We start from the raw sequence: 11,331 nt of genomic DNA, 5'->3' as shown, positions 1-11,331 counted from the left end.
CTCCAGCGCCTGATTTTGTCACACTCGATGTCCTCAGGGCACATTTTGCTTCTTCCTCCGTCCAAAGAGAGCTCACAGAGGTGCTTGGGCTGTGTGACAAGTCTGACCCCATAAAATGTCTGGGAACTACATGACATGGTTCCCCACATCACAGGAAAACGGCCCACAGCCATCAGAGGGGAAAAAATAGAGATTAAATATCTGCAGATATCTGCTGCCAATGGTTCTGGTAACCCCCAGGCCCTTCTGATCTGCCCAGAAATCCCAGACTCGAGCCCAAGGTGCAGGGGGAGCTCAGTGCTTCTGTCCAAAGGAGAATTGGGAAGTGGGATTGGTCCTGCAGGCTCAGAAGATTGAGAAATGCATTTGGAGAGCAGGAATGGCCCCAGCCATGCTGCAGGTGGGCTCATCTGGGATTCCAGGCAGGCTGGGCAGGATTTCACTTGCCAATCAACATCTGATTTATTTCTGGGGAATGCGAGATCTTCATTCCATGGCTGCCTCTGCTCCGACATCTCTGGAGATTGCAAAATGAAGCTGTGTGCTCTTTTTTGTTTTGCTTTGGTTTTTGTTGTGTCCAGAGCAGCAGGAGAAGGAGGAAAACAGGGATCCAAGGAGAGCTCCTGGGCAGGGTGGGATGAGAGCAGAGTCAGCTCTGGGTCACCCCTGTGCCTGCTGGAACTCGGGGATCACCAGGGTGAGGCTGGAGCTCAGATCCCAGGGATCATCTGCTTGGTCCTGGCTGGAAATCTGCACCCAGGAGGAGAAAAAAGGTGGGGAAAGCAAATCCAATTTTCCTGCCTTCCATTCTCTGCCCACATCAAGGGCTCCCAGGTGGTCCATCCTGGTGGCTGCTGTGACAGGAGAGACCCAGGGCTCCTGCAGGGAGCTGCTCTGGAAGAATCAGGAAAAATCCCTTGGGAAGGGCTGGGGCTGTGCAGCCAGAGCCTGGGGGCTGTTTAAAGCCCAGCCTCTGCCCAGCTAGAAGTGTGATATCCAAGGAAACACAATATCCAAAGAAATGTGGTGTCCAAGGGATCATGACATCCAAGGAAACACAAAATCCAAGGGATTCTGCTGTCCAAGGGATCATGACATCCAAGGAAACACAAAATCCAAGCAATTGTGGTGTCCATGGGATGGTAGCACCCAAGGGAACCCAATATCCAAGGGTATGTGGTATCCATGGGATGGTGGCACCCAAAGGATGTCCCCATCCATCCCCTGGAGCTGGAGTAGCTGTATCCCTTCAGGACCACTTGGATATCTTCATGGAGCATCCCAAGGCCTTCCTGGATCCCTGGAGCTCCCAAAAGTCAGAGCCAGCCCTGGTGTGCTGCAAAGGTGAGGGTGGGACAAGGGGAACAGGCTCAGGTTGTGCCAGGGAGCTTTGGGCTGGACATCAGCAGGAATTTCCTCATGGAAAGAGGAGTTCATCACAGGAAGGGACTGCCCAGGGCCGTGCTGGAGCCACATCCCTGGAAGTGCCCAAAAAATGAGTGGATGTGGCACTCGGAGATTTGGTTCAGAGGGATTCAGTCAAAGTTTGGCCTTGATGCTCTTGGAGGCTTTTCCAGCCATAACTGCTCTCTCATTCCATGATTTCCCCAGCAGTCTGGGCACTCAGAAGCTGGGGATTGTTTCAGGGAAGAACAAACCAAACCATTTCTAACAGAAACAACTGTTTGAGGTCGCCTCTTCTTTTTGTTTTGTTTTATTTTGGTTTTGTGTTTTTTAAAGCTCCTTCACCAGTCCCAGTGTGGGAGAGAGCATTCAGATCCTCATTTTCATTCTGCTCAAGACAGAAACCTTTTCCTGCAGTTGTTTCATCAGAAAAGAATCGGATTTTTTTTCCCCCCCACTCACCCTCCCTGAATCAAATAAAGAAAAAAGGTCATTTAAATGAAAGCCAGTGCTCAGAAGGTTTAATACATTAAATTAGATGCAGGGAAATAAAACCACACCGGAGCTGTTTCCTCAATGAAGGATTTGGATAAAAGAGCTCCCTATTAAAAATGTTTAGCCACTGTTTTGCTCTGAAAATATTTGAACTCCAGTACAAAAGAGACAAAAAAAAAAAACACTTTCCAGAAAGAACCATCAGAAAATAACTCAGAATTCAAATTAATGTAGCATGTTTTGGTTGGGATTTGGGGACTGAAAATAATGTTATTTGGGAAAAAGAAGCTGGGTTTGCAGACAATGGGGAAGAAGGGCACAGAGACATTTAAAAAATGCTTTTTGCTTCAAACAAAAAATCAAAATGCGCAGATTTGGGTGAAAACAAACAACCAGCACCATTCAAGGTGTTGGAAGAGCCAAGGGAGTTCCTTGTGTTTGGTTTTCCAAAGCTCCCTGTTCCTCACCCTTAAAAAGGTGCTGTAGGTGAACAAAATATTCCCCTCACCTGGAACTCTCCCAGCCAGAGGCAGGTGAGGTTTTCCTGCCTCATTTCCTTGGGAAGCTCTGGGATGGGCTCTGGGGCTCTCCCTTCCACAGCTCCAGACCTTCCACACCCCTACAGGGACCACTACCAGCAATGGGAATTTCTACTCCCTGAAGGTCTCTGTGGCAGGAGCTGGGAATTGCTGATTTCCTTCTGTTCCCCTCATCCCACCCATCACCATTCCCCACATTCCAGCACTGCTCCAGTGCAGCTCCATCCCCACTGCACCAGCTCTGCCTCCAGCCCTGCTCTGCTGCAGGTCCCAAAATGCTGGAGGTGCCCCAGGGCACCATCCCTTTCATGGGATCACGGAATCCTGGGATCACTGAGGCTGGAAAAGATCTCTGAGACCATCGAGTCCAGGCCGTGCCCCATCCCCACCTTGTCCCCAGCCCAGAGCTCTGAGTGCCACATCCAGGAATTCCTTGGGCACCTCCAGGGATGGGCACTGCAAACCTCCCTGGGCAGCCCCTGCCAAGGCCTGAGCCCCCTTTCTATGGGGAAATTTTCCCCCAAAATGCAAAAATGGGATTTTAAGGACTTTCATGGCTCCTTTTCTGTTGTTGGTGTGAGGGGTTTGGAGCTGTGGGGAACAGGAAATGTTCCCTGCCAGAAGGGGCTGGGGTAGGGCCACCTCTGCTGCTGGGGCTTGCATTGGATGGATATTCCCTTGTGGGAAAAGCCTTTGGGATTCTGGTGTTCAGGATGCCAGAGCTGAGGTGGGAAAAGAGCTGCAAGGCCATCGAGTCCCAGCTGATCCCCACCTTGTCCCCAGCCCAGAGCTCTGAGTGCCACCTCCAGGCATTCCTGGGACACCCCCAGGGCTGGGCACTGCAAACCTCCCTGGGCAGCCCCTGCCAAGGCCTGAGCCCCCTTTGCATGGGGAAATTCCTGCAGTGCCCACCCTGAGCCTGCCCTGGCCCAGCCTGAGGCCGTTCCCTCTGCTCCTGTCCCTGTTCCCGGCTGTGCCCTCCTGGCAGGAGCTGTGCAGAGCCACAAGGGCCCCCTGAGCCTCCTTTGCTCCAGGATAAAGGAAGATTGGAGGAGATTTCCTTTTAGTCAGGCCTTGGCAGGGGCTGCCCAGGGAGGTTTGCAGTGCCCATCCCTGGGGGTGTCCCAGGAATTCCTGGATGTGGCACTCAGAGCTCTGGGCTAGGGACAAGGAGGGGATCAGGCACAGCTTGGACTCCATGATCCCAGAGGTTTTTTCCAACCTCAGCGATTCTGGGATTCTCAAAGCCACTCTCAGCTTGGGGAAGAAATGAAAACCAACTCGCAGGAAGTTCTGAAGGGAAAAAACGCTCTGTCCTTTTATTGGGAGCACAAAATCCAGCCCAGACCCACCCCAGCTCCATCTGAGCTCCAGAGGCTGTCTGGCGAACCTTCAGTGGAACCGGTGTGACCCAGAATTCCCATTCAGCGGGAGCCGGTCCCACCCAGAGCGGCTGCTTTCCCTTTCTTCCCTTTCACTCCTTTCTTTCATCCTTCTGGGAAGGAACCCAAGATGAAATCTCAGCCCCTTTAGAGCGCGGGGCAGGAGGGAAGGAGCCTCAATGCGGATCGCGAGTGCTGATGAGGAGGAAGCACATCTGCAGAGGAGACTTCCAATGGAGCATTGTCTGCGGGGTGTCGCCGGCCCATTTCCTCCCATCGGAATTCTGCTGCTGGAAGCACTCCCGGGGAGCGGCCCCGCTCCACATCTGCACAGCCCCCGAGCTGCGAGCTCTCAATCCTGCCTTTCAAACGCCAGGCGTGAGGGAGGAGAGCGGGGGAGGCAAAATCGCCGCTTTTATTGATGAAATTCCCCCTCCCTTCCGCAGCCATCCTGCACCCCGGAGGGGCCGGGAAGCGCCGGGCGCCGCTCCCCTGGCTCCGGAATCTGCTGGAGGAGCAGCCCCAGGGACCAGGGACTCAATTTGGCAATGCCAGGGCTCTGGAGGCTCCTGGAGAGCTCTGCCCGGCTGCCCGCAGGGATGATCCACGATCCGTGAGCAGGACAGGGATAGAGGAGCGCTGAGCTCTCGGAGCATCAGCGATTCCGAAGCCGTCCGCGCTCCCAGCGAAGCGGAGCTGCCCGAGGGCAGCGCGCAGCCCCGGGCGGAGCAGGCTGGAAAAGAGGCAGCTGTCAGGAAGTACAAGGGAAGAGCAAATCAGCCAGGCAGGGGCAAGGTCAGCAATCAAAGATCTCCTAATGCTCCCTGGCAGCGCTGGGAAAGCAGCTGCAGCTCCCTGCCAGGGAATGGATAAAATGAGGATGTCTGTGCAGGAATCAGGGCAGCGATGCTGCTCTCAGAGCTGGGGCAGGGATCAGCCTGATCCCGGGAACTCAGAGCACCAGCAGCTCCTCGTGCGGTGGAGCTGGCACCAGTAAGGACCAGTAAGGACCAGTAAGGACCAGTCTCAGCCGTGTCACAGCCTTGTCAGAAGGTCCTTGTCACAGCCAAGGAGGAGGTGACCCGGCTGCTTTGGCACCACCCAAACCCATCAGCACCGAGCTGGGGCTGGGTTTGACCCAGGGGATCCCTGAGCCTGCACTGTGCTGCCTGCCCAGTGACTCTGGAGGTGGCACTGGGGACAGTGTGCCCCACAACCCTGCGGTGACCCCAGGCCCTGAGCTCATTCCACAGGTGTGAGAACTGCTCAGCACTGCTGCTGCTCACTGCCAGGCTGCCATCCCTCATCATTCCCACCCTTTTGTATTTTTTCCCTCTTTTTTCCTTTTTTTTTTTTTTTTTTTTTGAGATTGCTTTGACAAGCCAGTGGGCTCAGCTGCAGAGCAGCAGCTTCTCCCAGGCCTGCCAGGGAGGAAAACCTTCCCCTCAGAAAGGAGGCAGCTGGAGATGATCCAGGGATCAGAATGGGAATTTCTGCACTGCAGGGGGCAGCAGGAGCAGACACAGGAGCACCCAGGATCCAGGGAGGGGACAAGGAGCAGGAGTTCAGGTCCTGCTGCTCCTCGGAGGGTGGAGATGCAGGAGAGCCCCAGACCAGCACCAGGGACCACTCAAATCATCTGGAGGAGCTGATTCTGAAGGGTAAGGAGGCAAAAAGGGTCAGGGAAAGCGGGTTTGAGCACTTCTACAGGTAAAAATCTGCAGCAAAGGGCCAGACTCACCCCAAACCCCCCCAGGGCTGCATGGCACAGATTCCCTCCAGCATCCTGCAAGGACTCCTCAGACTGAGGCACCACATCCACTCTGCTGCTGAGGACTGAGCCATTTGCAGCTGGACTCGAGGGTAAAAGGATTTGTGGAGCTCTGTGGTGCCAGCCAGGACCTGGGATTCCCAGCAGCAGCAGCACCAGTGATGAACCTGCAGCCCCAGGGGGATAAAACCCAGCACATCCCTGGATAAAAGTGCCCCCGTGTCAGGGATAATGCAGCAAAGCTTTTAATCAATCCCATTAGGGAGAAGTGGAATCAAGCCTGCCCCTCTGCCAGGCTGCCTCAGAGCAGCTTCTGCAGGTGCAGAGATTGCCCTGTGCTGAGGTGAGATTGAATTGAGCCAAAACAAATCTGAGGATGTTTCAGGCATTAAAGTTCCTAGGGAATGTCAGTGGTTATGTGGTACAAGCATCTCCTTTTCAATCTCCCCTTGAGTTTCAATTTGGAGGAAGATGGAGCGCTCTGATTGCTGCCTTCAGAGGGAAGTGGAACAAATGAGCCCAGGCAGGAGGGTTTGGATTCGCTGGAGCAGCTCCTGGGGCTGTGCTTGGAGCTTGGATCTCCAGGCTCAAAGCTCATTCCTGGCTGGTGGGAGCTGAAAGAAAACACAAAACCAAAGAAATTTGGCTGCACTTGGGTCCTTGACAGAGAATCTGGTGCTGGTCCTCACCCCTGGGGGTTTGTGAAGACCGGGGGGGAAGGAGAGGGGAGAGAGGGAAAGGTGGAGATGGCAGGTGAGAGACTTCAAACTCTTGCACGAGGTGTTGTAACAAAGGTCCTACATTGACCCTGACCCCTCTGAGGAGCTGCTGGGATGGGAATGTGGCAGAGAATGATCCCAGGTGTGACAGCCCCAGGGAACCCTGGCAGAGGCCGGAGTTCTCCTGGAGGAGGATGGATGAGATGGAGGCACTGCAGGGGAACTCAGAGGGATGCTCTGACAATTCCACGGGGACAAGGTTTGCCTGGAGAGGGAACAGCTCCTGTCAGAGCAATTGGTGTCACTGTGAGGGAAATGAGCAGCTGGGAGCAGCCAGAGCTGGGGGACAGAAATGGGGTGAAGGATTGGGGCAGTGGAGGGAGAAGCTGAGGCCAGCAGGGCTGGTGCCCCAGGGCCATTCCCATCACAGGTGAGTGTCCTGGGTTGGAAATGCAAGGTGTGGCTGGGGCTGTGTCCTGTCCCCAGCTGTCAGAGCTGGGCAGTTCTCTGCTGTTCTTGGGGCAGTTTTCTTGATCTCTGCCCCAGCCAATCCTCCCTGCAGGAGATCTCTGCTGTCCATGGCCACTGAGTGTCCCTGCAGGGCTGATCCAATTCCAGCATCCCATGGGGAGATGCTGCATTGCCCAGGGCAGGAGCCAAGCATTCCTACCTGGATCCAATGGGAGCCTGGCACAGCCCAGCAGCCTTTGCCCAGGGCATTGCCAGAGGAGCAGCTTCTGCTGCCCTGCATGGCCAGAGGGAGCCCAGGCCCATCTGCAGCAGCCCTGGAGCTGCAGAGGAAAACTCCCCCCTTGTGCAGGATCCCTGCTCCAGCAGAAGCACAGCTGGCACTGCAGGAGGGCTGAGCCCCCATGGGATGGGGCTGTGCCACCCCCTGACCCACAGCGTGCCAGGGCTGCTCTCACTCTGCCAGGCTTGGTTTGTACTCTTGCATTTGGATTTTTAATTTTCCCTGTCACAGAGCTGTTATTCCTACTCCCATATCTTTGCCTGTGAGCTTTTTAATTTCAAAATGACAATAATTCAGAGGGAGGGGGTTTGCATTTTCCATTTCAGGGGAGGCTCCTGCCTTCCTCAGCAGATACCTGGCTGTTCAAACCAAGTCAGGGTAGAACTCCCAATTCCCTCTGGAACGACTCACATTCCCTCACTCTCCTGTGGAAATGGTGATGGCTCAGCCAGATGGAGCTGGATCCCTGCTCCCAACTCCTGGTACATATTCCAGGACCTGCACTCTGGAATATTGCAGGGCAGGGATGGATTGACTTCAGCCCAGACATCCTCAGGGGGGAAGCCACTTCTCTCTGTCCCTGAGGAAAGGGAAATTCCCTTCACAGAACACGGGCTGGAGGAGTTTTCCTTGCAGGAGCAGCTCCTGGAGGATGGCACTGACACTCTGGGGCTGACGGATTCCACCGCCATGGGATTAATTAATTAATTAAGGCTGGAAAAGAGCCCTCCCATGGATGGTGACTCCACCACTGCCCAGGGCAGCCTCTTCCAAGGCTTAACCAACCTTTCAGTGAAGGAATTTTCCCAAAAATCCACCCTGAGCCTGCCCTGGCCCAGCCTGAGGCCGTTCCCTCTGCTCCTGTCCCTGTTCCCTGGAGCACAGCCCGGCCCCCCCGGCTGTGCCCTCCTGGCAGGAGCTGTGCAGAGCCACAAGGGCCCCCTGAGCCTCCTTTGCTCCAGGCTCAGCCCCTGCCCAGCTCCCTCAGCCCCTCCTGGGGCTCCAGACCCTTCCCAGCTCCCTCAGCCCCTCCTGGGGCTCCAGACCCTGCCCAGCTCCCTCAGCCGAATTTGCAGCAATTTGTCCCGGATTTCTCTCATAAATCACACCAGGGGACAGGATCGCTGGCCCTGCTGCATCCCTGGGGGTCCCTCACCCCCTCCACCGCTCCAGCAGCCACAGATTCCTCTGGGAATCCTGAGCATCCTCTCATTTTCCAGATTCTCGAACCCCAGCCTCCCTCCCGGCCCCGTTTAGGGACGGTTCACCCCAGGGGACACATTGCTTTCTTTGGTGGCTTTTGGCTTCCCCCGCCATCCGTTTGGTCTTTCCTGTCCGATTTTCCAGCTTGTTTGCAAACTGAATCACGGCTTTTATGTCTGGGCAGGGCTCAGACCTCTCTGAGCGAGCAGGGCAGCTGGGAGGGCTCGTTTGTCTGAGGGTTATTTTGCATTTCAATGCCGGCTCAGGGTGTAAAGCAGCACCGGCGCTGCTTTATTCACCCGTGCTCCTTAACTCAGCTTGATTTGTTTTAATGGCCTTTTCCTTTTTTTCCCTCCTCTATTTACCCCTTCATTTTTAAATTTATATTCTACAAAATTTTATAGAATTTATTTTATTTTTACATGTAACATGAAATTTTGTGACCTATTACTTGTGCTTTGATAACAACAGGTTGCCTAAGAGAAATTATTTTAGTAACTTTTCACAAAGCCCCAATTCCCCAGTGGATTCCAGCTGCTCTGGCCACCCACGGCCGGGTTCAGGTGGGAGTGGGAAAGCTTTGCCCTCTCTTCATCAGGACAGGAAGGAATTACAAGTTTGATGGAAATACTCGAGATTGAGAGAGGACACAGCCAATTCCCCTCACTTCACTTGTCCTTGGAGAGAGCTGGGCCATGAATTGGATAAAAATGGCTTTAATCATGTTGGGGTTAATAATGTGAGGGGAACACGGCCCTCCCCTGCCTCCTGCTCTGTCCATCATTTATCCCCAGCCAATTAACTCCTGCAGGGTTAATAGCCTATCACATTATCCATGCCTCCTCCCAGAATTCCCAAATTTCTGCTCTCTTACTGGAAAAAAATCAACTCTATAAAACAAATAACTACTGAGCCAGCCAAACACCCCTCCCTGGCACCCAAAACAGGAACCAAAGACCCAAATGTTGAAATATTTGCTGAGTTGCTGCAGTGACCGAGCCCCTCGCGGCTCTGCTGTGGGCTCAGTCCATGGCTGGGGTAAAGTTTTATCTAAAACTGGAAAATCCATGCAAAGCAAGTGGAGGTGCTGCTGTCTCCCAGGGCTTTCTCTGCAGTGACCTGGCAGGAGGAAATTCTGGGCTGTCCCTGCCCTCCAGGGTCACCTGCAGTCCCTCAGACCTGTCCCATCAAGGTCACCCCCAGCCACAGTCCCACGGGGATGTCCCTGCCTCACGTGGGTCTCCCACAGCCACAATGTCCCTGTCCTGTGTGCGTCACTCATGGCCACGATGTCCCCGTCCCTGTGTGTGTCACCCCCAGCCACAGTCCCATGGGGATGTCCCTGTCCTGTGTGTGTCACTCATGGCCACAATGTCCCTGTCCCTGCGTGTGTCACCCCCAGCCACAGTCCCATGGGGATGTCCCTGTCCTGTGTGTGTCACTCATGGCCACAATGTCCCTGTCCCTGCGTGTGTCACCCCCAGCCACAGTCCCATGGGGATGTTCCTGTCCTGTGTGTGTCACTCATGGCCACGATGTCCCCGTCCCTCTGTGTGTCACCCCCAGCTGCAGTCCCCAGGCCTGCCCCTGCCCTGTGTGTGTCACCCACAGTCCCCAGGCCTGCCCCTGCCCTGTGTGTGTCACCCACAGTCTCCAGGGCTGTCCCTGTCCCCGTGTCCCTCCCAGGCCACAGCCCTGCCCGCCCCTGTGTTCACCCTGACCCAGAGCAGGGCTCTTCTCCCAAATCCCAGTGAAGATTTCCCACTCCCTGTGGTACCCTGGGAGGGAACTGGGGCTGTTCCCACCCTCCTGCTGTCACCTCAGCTGGTGACAATGGGCTGATGGCATTAGCACCCGTCAGCTCCTCATTAGGTGCCTGATTGAAGCCTGTCAGTGATGAGGTTTCCCTTAATTAAGGCAGGATGGTGGGAGCTGGATGTAGAGTAGGAGGCTCCGGGTCCCTGCAGGGCTGGGGGACCCTGCCCTGTCCCCTCTGTCCCTGTGGCATTCACATCCTCTGAACATGATTCCTCTGCCCAGGGTTTTCCTCCTGGGAAGCTGAAAGGCAGCGAGAGAGGCCTCAGAGAAAAGGAAAACAATTCTTATCTCATTGGCTTCTCCTGTGTTGTGCTCATGTGGAATGTGTTTGGAGATTGTTTACCCACAGGGGATTGTTCCATTGGATTCATGTGAATTGTTTTGACTCAATGGCCAATCAGGGCCCAGCTGTGTCAGGACTCTCTCCAGAGTCAGGAGTTTTCATTGTTATCTTTTTAGCATTCTGTAAGCATCCTTTCTGTATTCTTTAGTACAGTTTAGGATAGTATTCTTTAATATAATACAGTATAATAAAGTAATAAATGAGCCTTCTGAGAACACGGAACCAGATTGATCATTCTTCCCTGCCACAGGGCCTGCCGTGCATTTACAATACATCCCCTCTGATTCCACCTTTGCAGAGAGTCTTAATTAAGAATAGTGTCCGAGGTTCATCAGCTGAGGCTCCTTTTTAATTAGCACAGCCCTGGGCAGTAAAACTGTCCCCAGACAGGGTGTGACACCTCCCACCCCTCCAGGCTGTGGGACAGGGAGGAGCCCAGGTGTGTTCAGCTGAACTGGAGCCAGATTTTGGGACAGCCCTTCCTGCCTGAGTGTCCCCAGTGTGTGGATGGGGGACATTCCAGGGGTGTCAGTGTCCCTGGAACGGCTGGGGTGGCAGTGGACACATGCTGGGCACAGAAACTCTGGGAAATCCTTTCCAGAGGGGCCCCAAAAGCCCAGAGCAGCAGGGAAAAGAAGGAATGCAGTCAGTCAGAGATGGATGTGCTGGGGCTGAAATCTGTGATCTCTGCACCTGTCACCTCCAGGGGACAGCCAGGACCCCACAGGGAATCAGGGCACAACATTCAGGTGTTCCAGCAGGGATTTGAGACAGAAACATGGAATTATGCCTGGAAAATGCTCTCAGGGAGAGGGTGGGACTTTGGGGTGTCTGTGCAGGGCCAGGGGTTGGATTCCATGATCCTGTGGATCCTTTTCCATCTCAGGATCCCTGTGGGTCCCTTTC

Source organism: Agelaius tricolor, unplaced genomic scaffold (assembly GCF_023055355.1).
Source record: "Agelaius tricolor isolate 1412-34295 unplaced genomic scaffold, bAgeTri1.0.p SCAF_36, whole genome shotgun sequence".
Classification (NCBI taxonomy): Eukaryota; Metazoa; Chordata; class Aves; order Passeriformes; family Icteridae; genus Agelaius; species Agelaius tricolor.
This window is presented reverse-complemented; position numbering follows the sequence as displayed.